General features: G+C 43.9%; 1 pseudogene; it reads right to left on the minus strand.

Annotated features, from left to right (window-relative positions):
* Nucleotides 1–372: 372 nt before the first annotated feature.
* Nucleotides 373–3,144, minus strand: LOC146207916 (uncharacterized; annotated as a pseudogene).
* Between the last annotated feature and the right edge of the window lie 7,753 nt (nucleotides 3,145–10,897).

Raw genomic sequence — 10,897 nt, forward strand, 5'->3', positions numbered from 1 at the left:
TCCTTGTTGTCAGTGGCTCTATCATGTCTCCGTTTTTATGAATCACATGTTATATAAGCACCAAGTTAACTGTGTCTTCCAATCGAGACACTTCTATGTTCTAGACACTTAACAAAGTTTCAGAAAGCTCCGGCTGCGCAAGACTGACCAAGGCTCAACCCTGAATAAACCTCAGTTGCTTTTATATTTTTCACTATTCTTCATGTGTCTATTAATCCACCGCTGTGTGCACTGGGTGATATGCTCGACTACTGTGCCGGAGTACTCTGGTTCTATCCCGAATGAATGAATGAACGAACGAATGAATGAATGAATGAATGAATGAAAAACTTTATTTAGCGAAAAAGAATTCTCCCGGCGTGGGTGAGACCCTCAGTCCATGGCCCCAGTGGCCTTCGCCGTCTTGCACGCTCTGTCGAATAGTTTGAGCTAGTCATCAGGCGTCGAGTAGGACAGCGCAGCCTCCCTCTGCTTCGGTGTTGGTGTGGTGTTTATTGGCGCTTCCTGTGTTTTTTGACACGCCCATGTAACATGGTAGAGTGTAGGGTTTCCCCGCATAGTGGGCATTTAGTCTCGTATAATTGTGGAATGAATTTTACTGAGTAGACTCAAGTTGGGGTATGTATTAGTCTGTAGCTGTGTCCAAGCAACCGGCTGCTCTCTATTAAGGTCATCATGGGGAGGTAGGTAGATCCTCCTTAAGGCCCTTTGATGTTCAAGGATGGCTCCATTGCATCTAGTGACTGCGTCCAGTTCCCATTCGTTGTGCGCCTCATGTTAGCGTACGCTCGGGCGTTGGCGTCGGCACGTTGGTTACCTTTGAAAGTCTCATGGCCTGGTGTCCACGTTATGAAGCATCTCGAAAAGGTGATTTTTCTCGCCTCGAGTATGCGGATGGGGGATATGCGTTCACTGCTATACCTTTTGCATGCTTCATGCGAGTTCGTAATTATTTGTGTAGTAGCCTTCTCACCATGGTGGGTGATTGCGAGAGCGATTGTCGCTTCCTCAGCCTCGAGAATGTTATTGGCCTTGATCGAGGCGCAGTTGATTTCCCTAAGCTGGTGATCAACCACGCTGGCTACCGCTCAGTATTGTTCTTTCAGCGACTGCATTTCGATGGAGGCGAAGAGTCGTCCATGTGCTGTGCGACGTCAACGCTCGTTAAAAATCCCCAGGTGGTCGAAATTAAAGCGTAGCCCTCCACTATGGCTCCTCTTTTTCTCTTTCATCTGCAATTCCACCTCCCTGCCTTCGCTTCTCTTACAGCCTGGTACAGGTGTCTACAGAACAAGTGTGACAGACAGCGCGCCTTTTACTTCCTGTGAAGCAACTATTATTATTAAATTATTATTATTAGTATCATCACCATTATCCGCTGATCTGTGTGGTCAGATCCTCCTATAGCAAATATGACGGCATTGAGGGAGCGACTTTTTGAATCAAACCACACACTCGACGAGCTAATTGCAACATGCAAAACAGTAGAATCACTTAAGAAGCAGGCAAATGACCTGCAAGATCCAACGCCTCAAGTACAAGCAATAAACAACTTGAAAAGATGGAACTTGTGAAGAACACTAGCTTTGAAGATGCCCCATTCAATCCTGCTGGAGGAGCAGCAACATGAATGCTACCGCTGTGGAACAATGCACAAGCCACACCTTGTCCTGCCGACAGGGACAGCTGTTACGCCTGCGGCAAATCAGGCAATTTTTCTCTGATATGTAGAAGCCGTCACCATGTCAGTAGCTCCTCAAGGTATTTATTCGGGTTCGTTGAAGGTCATCGAAAGCAAGATCGAAAGCAAAGGCTTTTCTTTGAGTTCATTGACCTCTTGAACATAACCTCACCTCAGCATGACTTGAAACAATCTGGATTAGTTGTTACAGCGTCAGTTTCAATTTATACACCTGCGCCGTCGGGAAATCATATTCTTGCATCAAATCACAAACTGGCGTATGCAACCATCCACGATACCGGTGCTTGCACCAGTTACGACTTACAGCGGACAAGAACATACTATCAATGCTGAGTATCAACTGCAATGCTCTTACATCTTTAATTTCCTCGCTCAAATGACATCAAATTAGCCATCCGCACAAGCCTTCCCCGGATAGATCAACGCGCCATGGACTTCATCCATCTGATCGAAAAGACACGTTGCTGATATATTTTGAGATGTAGAGGTTCGACAAATGACATCTGCAGAGTCTTCACTTATACAGGAACCGAAGGAAACTTGTCAGGTTCTGCATTTTGTAGACAGTAGTATCAGATCAAGAACGATTTTCTGACCACGGCGAGTTCAGAAATTTCATTAATGAATGGGAATTTACACACCAACAATCTATTTCTCCGCAGCCCCGTAGCAATATTTAAGTGGAAATAGCCATACAGACAATCGATTAAGTGATAACAAAAACATCCGACGAAGGCAATGATGTAGCAGTAGTGCTTCTCAACTATCACAACATACCAATGAGAGGAGGAAAATTACCGGTTGATTTCCTGATAGGTAGAAATCTTCGCAGATTTTCAGCAACGCTACCAAGTCCCTTGAATCCAGTTTTTCAATTGACTCTCATCAGCATCTCCAGCAAGAAAGGCAGAAACAAAACACAAGCATGTTGACGTGTATACAAGTAACCTTCTCCAACTTATTCCAGATTAATAACAGGAACGGGACAAAAGTCACTCTAATAAACATTGGTCCAGAGCTTAGACAGTAGAGCATAAAAACAGATATCTGGAGGGAGGTGCTTTAAGAAATCACATCTACCTGCAAAAACCGAACAGCATGTCTCCTGCTGTCCGAACATAACCGGAATACTGAGAGGTAATCGACTCAAACACTACAGGAAAACCAAAAGTTTATTGGGTATTCCGGCCCACCCACATTAAGTACCTCCTGGCCCACCTCGTACTACGCTATCAGAAGGAAGAAGTAAACCTCCTGTGCGTTAGCCTGGAAGAAGCAGTGACCTTAGATAAACAGTTAAACGGGATATTACTTGTATAACCTTCCCGATTTTTATTAAAGAAGCTCAGGATAAGTATGCGCAAAACGGCAACTCAGCCTCTCCTCCTATCGCGCTCTCTTCGCAGTTGTCTCAACTCACAATGCTTCCCAGCAAGCTCCATCGTTGTAACCGCAACCAGGGCTCAATCCTGAAAAAACATCAATTCGTCTTTGACCCTCAACTCGGTTAATGCTGGTCGTTAGACTCTCCAAGAAAATGTGACCACTCATTTTCTTTATATTAATGCGCAATTTCTTGTTTTATATGTTGGTTAATTCTTGATATTTTCTGCATCTTCTTATTTGAGTCATGGTGCTCGTTGGCTTAAGTAATTTACAGTCGAGCTATTTGGCCGCATACGTTTCAGAATCTTGATATATATATACACCAATGTCTTCCAAGCCGACTGCACACAAAAAGAAAATAAAGATAAAAACAAATGGTATTATAAACTGTTTAGAAATTTTAGCTCTTAAAAGTCGTCCCTCGTCATGTGAAGGGTGTAGAACTTGAGTATATTTTTGTAGTGTTCTGTCTTTTGCTCGGAAACGCCGTACTGTTGACAGAACAGGCATACTTTGTGTCTCGACGAATTTACCGTGCAGTGGTTTTCTGAGTTTCCTTTTCAGCAACTTTTTTATTGAGAACCCGCATCTCCTGCATGCTAGCGATTTCTAGTTTTTAGCCATAAATGTACTCGGTAACCAGTTCTCTATACTCCCTTCGTTCTTACAACTATACGGCCAGCTTTAAAAGCACGCGAGCATGAAGCACATTAAGATCTGCATTTAATGTGGTCGGCTAAATTGTTTTTCATCGTGCTGTCTTCAGTCTAATCTTTCTTTCATTAAAACACGGAAAAAGATATAGATGCCTGAATGAAGGATGGCAAAAAATGTGTAAAGATCCAACTGGCCCTAAATGCTGGGCCAAATGGACGCCGCTTCATGTATTGAAGCACGATATTTTTTCTTTCAAGCGCAAAAAACAGAGCAGCCATTTGCAACGCAAAGTTGATGGCGCCTGAGGGTAGAGTTGTAAGACAACATCGCCTGGCCTTTCGCAGCTGGAGTTCGGCAAGAACGATGGAGAGCCAAACCTTTTTTTTTGTAGTTTTATATTTTAGGTGTTGTCTCTCTGTTCTTGGTGCGATTTATATACCTTCATGAACTTGAATTCGAGGGAAAGTGAAGGCACAAATTAATGCCACCACCCACAAGGACGCCTGAGATGTGTATGGGACAGGGGCAGTACGCAGTCAGCATTTTCAAAGCGAATGCTCACCCCAGACCCAGCACGACAATTACGAACAGCTTTGCCTGCTCCTTGTAATGTTCGGGGCAACAGCGGCACGTTGTGCGCAGGCCGCGTTTCTGTCAGAGCCGCTCTTATTCGGTGAGGCGGGCGTCGAAAGCAAAATTGGGTGGCGTTCGATTAAGGCCCGTGTACAGTGGACCCTTGACCTTTCCACCGGAAAGAAGAAATGTCCCTTGCTGCGGCTGGCTTTCCTCAGTTTCTTTCTATGGTGAGTTCTCCAAGCCCCAAAGGTCCCGTACTTGGCTTATTGATTCGAGTAGGGGTGTTTAGATAGGGGTGCTAAGAGTGCTAAGAGTGCGAGTAGGGGTGCTAAGAGTGCATGTGTATTAGTTAGTGCTTCTGTGTGTGTGCATGCAAAAGAAGCGGCCCTGGAAGACGCCTCCTCCCTCTTGAACGGCTTCAACATGTGAAGAGGTCTACAGGTTGAACTCCGCACAGATGGCGAGCGGAAGGATAACGAGGTTGGCCGCAGAAAAGTTCCGCATCCGAAAGGACATCTGATCTCTCAGCAACCATCACCAGCCACGCTAGCATATGGGTTTCGGGAATTTGGCGGGCTCTTGTGGCTAACTGCTGTAACAGCGATGGCAAAAAAAGGGCGGGAGGCGAGGTCCCGGAGAGGGAGCAAAGGCTTCGAGCGAAGCGGCAAACGACGAGGCTGGATTCAGATGCCGAGAAGTGAGGCCGCACCCTGAAAGAGAATGCTTTGTGTCGCAACGCGTGTACAGTAATAAAAAAATTCTCTATATTCTGTAATTAGAGGGGCCCTTATTGATCGGGCGGGAAAAAAAATGTGTATAGAGAAAGGAGCCCTACAGTTTAATTACTGGAATCTATAGGTTTTGAAGGCTTTTGTAACGCGGTGCTCTTTCAAACAGTGTGTAAAAGAAAGAAGAAACTATCCTCCATTTGCTTAAAGCAAAGTTTGTATCCAGGAAGGCAGCGCTTGATAGTAAAGAATATAGGAAAAAGACTCCTGATTTCTCTTCAGAATGTCAAAGTAAGAGCAGATCTCTTACTGAGACATTCCATTCATCGATGAATAAATTGTTCAATAAATGAATCAATAATCCGACCAATTCCCATTGCAGTCAGTCAGTGAATCCTAAATTAGCTACTAATCGATGAATATGTAAATCAATAAGAATAACTCGAACATAGCGGACGTCTGGTATAGGTGAGGCTTGATTCTGAAGCAAGTTGGGGAATCCACTACTCTGGTACAAAGAACCGATATTGTGCGTGATATATGTGGTGAACCTGCGTGCAAATCGTCGCCGCTCTGCCTGTAACCATGGTTGGCTAAACAAGTATAATATTAGCCTGTAACGGCGAGCAGTTAGCTACGTGCACGACCAAAATACCTGCGTTTCCTTCTCCTGAAGGAACCTACACGTATAAACAATATAAAAGCGTGAAGCCACGTACGTCAGTCTTTTAAATACCTTGAAAAAATAGTGCTTCTTTTAGGCGGAATCCTACCCTGCATGCTGAATAAAAAGTATGTGTACAAAATGAACAAGAAGAATGTTTTTGAAAGCATGCAGTGAAACTCCTTTTAATTTCTGCATTCAAAAGCACAAGCCCTTTTCAAAACCGTATCCATCTACATCACGACTATCGCGGGATATGGCAAATTGCAATATATTCGCAACCAACAGCAGCGCTTAATTGTGAAGTTATTCAATTGGCAGATAAATATCAATAGTGACGTCCACAGCTCCTTTCACTTGGCTAGAAGGAATGAAAACAGAGATGTTCGTTAAAAGTGTTAAAAGTTGTATTATTCCATAGAAATCCGAGAATTATTCAGAGATTTCTGCACGATACGCAACTTCACTGCTGGCGAACGCACAGATTTAATATATCAGAGCATCAAAGCGAAATCCGGATATATCGTTCAGCTATTATTGAGCACTCTACATTATAGTCAGATTGCGCAGAAAAGAACTGCGATCTAAAGATCTTTACAACGTTGAATAAATAGCAACTGGCGTTTGTGTTCATTAACATAATTTGGTGCTTTTTTGGTGAACCACTGCATATTACTGATTGAACAATAATACAGGGCGACGATCGAGGATAAAAAAAGGCACACAAACCATTTTTTAAGATGTCAACAACAAAAACAAGACTATCTTGTTCTTGTCCTCCTTTCCCTTCACTATGGTTTGTGTGCATTCTTTTTCCTCGTCCGTCGCCCTGAACTATTTTTGAATCAAAATGTACTAACTAGCCCCGACAAGAGTTCTACATCAAATCGCTCTTCATCAGTTGTTTAGTGTTGCAAGTAAACTACTAACGATATTCTTTTACGTCTTGCTACTGTTTCATACATTTTGCTTTGTGTTCTTTTTAATTGTTGTGTATAATCTCTGACTTTCGTTTTGTACACTGTCATCATTATATTCCCACTGCAGGTCGAATGCCTCTCTTCCATTCTTCCAATCAACTCACTCCTCTGGCAAGAGCATCCACTTGACCTCTGCCAGCATCCTAACCTCTTCCGCCCACCGCACTTTCTACCGCTCCTTCCTCCGCCATCCCTCTCTTGGTATTAGATTTGTTACCCTTTTCGACCATCTTCTCACTACATGCCCTGCCAAGTTTTTTCATTATTCTTGTTTTATATTAGAATATTGTTACGGACGAACAACGAGGAAGAAGCGGGCAGTGGCGCGGGCCGGAGCGCTCTCGCTAGGCCCGCTAACATTTCATTAAGCGTCATCTAACGGTCATCGAACATCTCTCTGTCCTCTGTTCACCTGTTTTCATCGGCTTGCCGCCTCGTAACATTTGGTTGGAGGTGCGGGTACTTCATCATCACCCCCTCATCCTAGTCCGGAGCTTCGTCGCCCTGCGACTTCTTGCCCCGTCGGCTGAAGGTTAGGAGGCATCGCATGGCCGTTCCCCAGCCTGCCGGACCCAGCAAGACCTTGCCGTTCCTCCGCCCAGACCACAAGACATGACGAAGGAGACTCTGACCCGAGACAGCACACATGACCACAATACACAAGGAGAGACTCAAACGCCCATATGTGACCCCACTGACAAGATGTGCCGACCAGAGACCCAACGACTCAAGATACTGCTACACTTCAAGACATCCTCCCCTGCCTATGCCATGCGGTGCGTGCCTTGGCCTTTGCAATCCAGTCGTGGCAACGTGTGATCCGAGAGGGTCCTGGATCAAGGTTCATCGGGAATCATCGTGCCGGCAAGCCGTTCTATTCTTTCTTCTTGTTCTCATCTTCCTGCATCCAGACACGCCCATTATCATGCCATGTAATTATCGACATCGGCAAACTTCCTCGTCCACAAATGAGACGATTGCTCGGTGACCCCGGGTCATGTTAAGGACCAGCAAGGAAGAGGAAGCGGGCAGTGGCGCGAACAGGAGCGCTCGCGCTATGCTCGCTAATGTTTAATTAAACGTCATCTCACGGTCATTGACTAAGTTCTCTGTGTCCTTCGTTCTCCTGTTTTCATCGGCTTGCAGCCCCGTAACAATATCATTACCTCGAGTTATTTTATTAACCCAGTCTGCACGCTTCCTATCTCTTAATACTACACGTACAATTTCCTGTTCCGCAGCTCTCTGCATTGTCCTCAAAATAAGTAGAGCCCTTTTAGTTAGCCGCCACATTTCAGACCAATAGCTGAGTACAGGTAAATGCAACTGTTATATACTTTGCTGTTGAGCGATACCGGCGAACTTAATAATATGCGAGTAGATAGCAATGACGCTTCAATGCCAATATTATTTTACTTGTTATTTTCCTTTCATGGTTCGAATAGGCGGTTACTACCTGTCCTAAGCAGATTCGTCTATCCCTTCCAGTGTTTCGTCACCTATTAGAAACTGCTCATCCTGCCCATGGCTGCTAAGCATTACCTTAGTCTGCTGCATATTTATTTTTGCTTGGCCACTAGGTTAAAGTGAACTACAACTTACTAAATATACAAATTCTCCAACATGAACTTCCTTTTAGTTCGTTATTTTGTAACATACGATTTATATAACTTCTCGAGTTGATAGGGAAATCAGTGGCGGTGTGCTAAGAAGGAAGAAGATCGTACGGTCAACGCTGACATCCGAGACGGATTTGTTGGCGCACAACAAGAAAGAAAGTGCTGCGAAATTCTCAGTAATTAATGTAAGTTTGAAATTTTTGCTCATCCTCCTGTTCATCTCCGACCCTTTGCAAAATCTGCAAGAGTAAAGGGTTTTAGAACCCACATAAAACGTGAATGAATGATTGAAGATTATGACGGGGGATAGAGCTTTTTAAGAAAAGCGAGGTACTGAGCATAAACGGTTAGACAGGCGAAACAAAAACGAAACAACTCTGAAAATTTGAGTAACAATGGCACACATAAAGTCGGAGCCTGGAGTAATGAGAATTCAATTTCTACAAAACGGCTCTGACTCCGTTCAATATTTCTTCGCGCCGGTTTTTCGAAGCAAAAATTAAAAGCGAGAGCGAAGCGGGAAGTCTCCAGCTATCATTCGGGAAGAACCGCTGAAAAATATATAAACATGGAGCACTGAACTATCGCCACGGATACTGCAGATGAATGAATGAATTGCTCATTTCTTAACCACCCTGAATTTTATTTGCCTTTTAGGCTGAACTTTAGAAAAGCAGCTACGTTCAAATTATTTAATAATCACGGCGTACCTCCTCAAATAGGTAGAAGCGCAGAAAATATAACGTGCCGATTATGCAAGTTTAGATACTTATTAGATAGCGGAACCCGAAGGAATACCTTGCTATGTATGTACCTCCTGTAGCAGTCATATTGCACCTATTTTTGTCTACAGACATGACAAAAATACCTTTTCGAATGTAGAACGGCTATGTTATTAAATGCTATGATTCAGGAAAAATTCTATTTACTTGAAGTTTCAATTGAACATAGCTATCCTGCGTTGGTGGTGAGCTGTTTTAAAAAATATCGATAAGTGTCGTAAGCAATGAACATAATTTTATATTTCCTGCTAAGAAACGTTGTTTACTGTTTAAAGATATTTAGGAAATAGGGGTAGGCAGCGAACGCGATTGTTATATGGCATCCTCGAGGCGCTGGAGATGAGGTTATGTGATGTTAGGAAGATAGTGAGAGACCGGAATGCGTGGCGTGATATGGTCCATAGGGTCACGAAGAGTCGGACACGACTGAATGACTGAACTGAACTGAGGAAATAGGCGTACAATAGTCAATCTTCCAGCAGATGTTTTGCAAGGTGCAGGCAGACTCCTGCAGATGGCTGCGTCTACCAGCTTACCAGAAACATTAGGCCGGGGAATGATTCTATCAATCAGGAGTTGCGGCAAAGAATGAAACTGTCGAAGATTGGCGTCTGTTATCCGCAGCTTCGCTTGAAATGTTAGAAAAAGAGTAGTACCAAAACTCCGCTTCACTCTGGACAAGAGAAATGAGATAAAGTGCTACCGTTATCCAGCGCATAAACTGCAATCCCGGAGCTGAGTACTCCGTCACAGGCTCAGTGCACCTGGTGGACATTTACGGTGGCAAGCTTTTCCATGCAGTAGTCTTCATTTCTCAGTTATTCTTTTAAATCATTATTTTCGTTTGTCAGATATAGAAATTTTAGTTTACAAGCCTATTTTACCAGGTTAAGTCTTAATGCGATGGTGATTGCGCTGTTTTCTAAAGGAGAAGTTTCTAAGTTCTGCTGTCGCATCTCGCAGGGACAGTGTCGTCCATGTGGAGTCTGGCCATAAAGGGCACATACGAATGGAATGACCAATTCGTTTCAGTGTAGGAAAGCACGGTTTCAAATTTTGCAAGTTTTGAGGTGAAGTCGTTTTTGAGCGGCACGGCATGACTTCCAACATTCTCCCATGAGAAGGCGAGCAGTAAGGGGACCTTAGTTGCTTCTAAAAATGTCACTAGGTAACAAAACGTAGAATGAAAGTAGCTGAGTTTTCAGCAAAGAAGTGTTAGATGAAATCGACCACAGATTCAGCCTAGCAGTTTATAGAAATGTTGCAAAATTATCACCTGCTAATGGTCTGCGCACAATGCGTTAAGCTCGGCGAAGGATGCTGAAGTATTTCTGTCTTTCTTATGTCAAGCACGAAATCTCCTGCATTTCTACATTTGGAAGAACTATGGAAACTATGATGAATGCAGGCATACCATAACAGTTACGAGAGTACGGTCAAGAGTCGTGCTCGGCCAGGCTTAGTTGCGCACGGAGGGCGTTGGACAGGGTTTGAGAGGTGGCCTACATGTGACCGGCCATGAGGCAGTTAATCTGTCACGGCTCACCATTACGGCACAGCCAGCTAATCTTCCTAATATTAGCCCCTGAATTGAAGCGCAGGAAACACCTGACAGAAAAAACACTTTGCTTTTCAAGGCAAAATTCTTACACGGCTCATTAGCAACAAACACCGTTGGCATTATCGGTGGCCTAAAAAACTGGACGGAAAAAATTTGCCCGACGCGATCGAGAGAGTCGATTAGTTCTAAGCAGCCTTTAAATAGTCAATCAACGTATGCATTGAACGCTTTGAGGATACTAA

Source organism: Amblyomma maculatum, chromosome 1, assembly GCF_055883805.1.
Source record: "Amblyomma maculatum isolate TAMU_Amacu chromosome 1, ASM5588380v1, whole genome shotgun sequence".
NCBI classification, from domain to species: Eukaryota; Metazoa; Arthropoda; class Arachnida; order Ixodida; family Ixodidae; genus Amblyomma; species Amblyomma maculatum.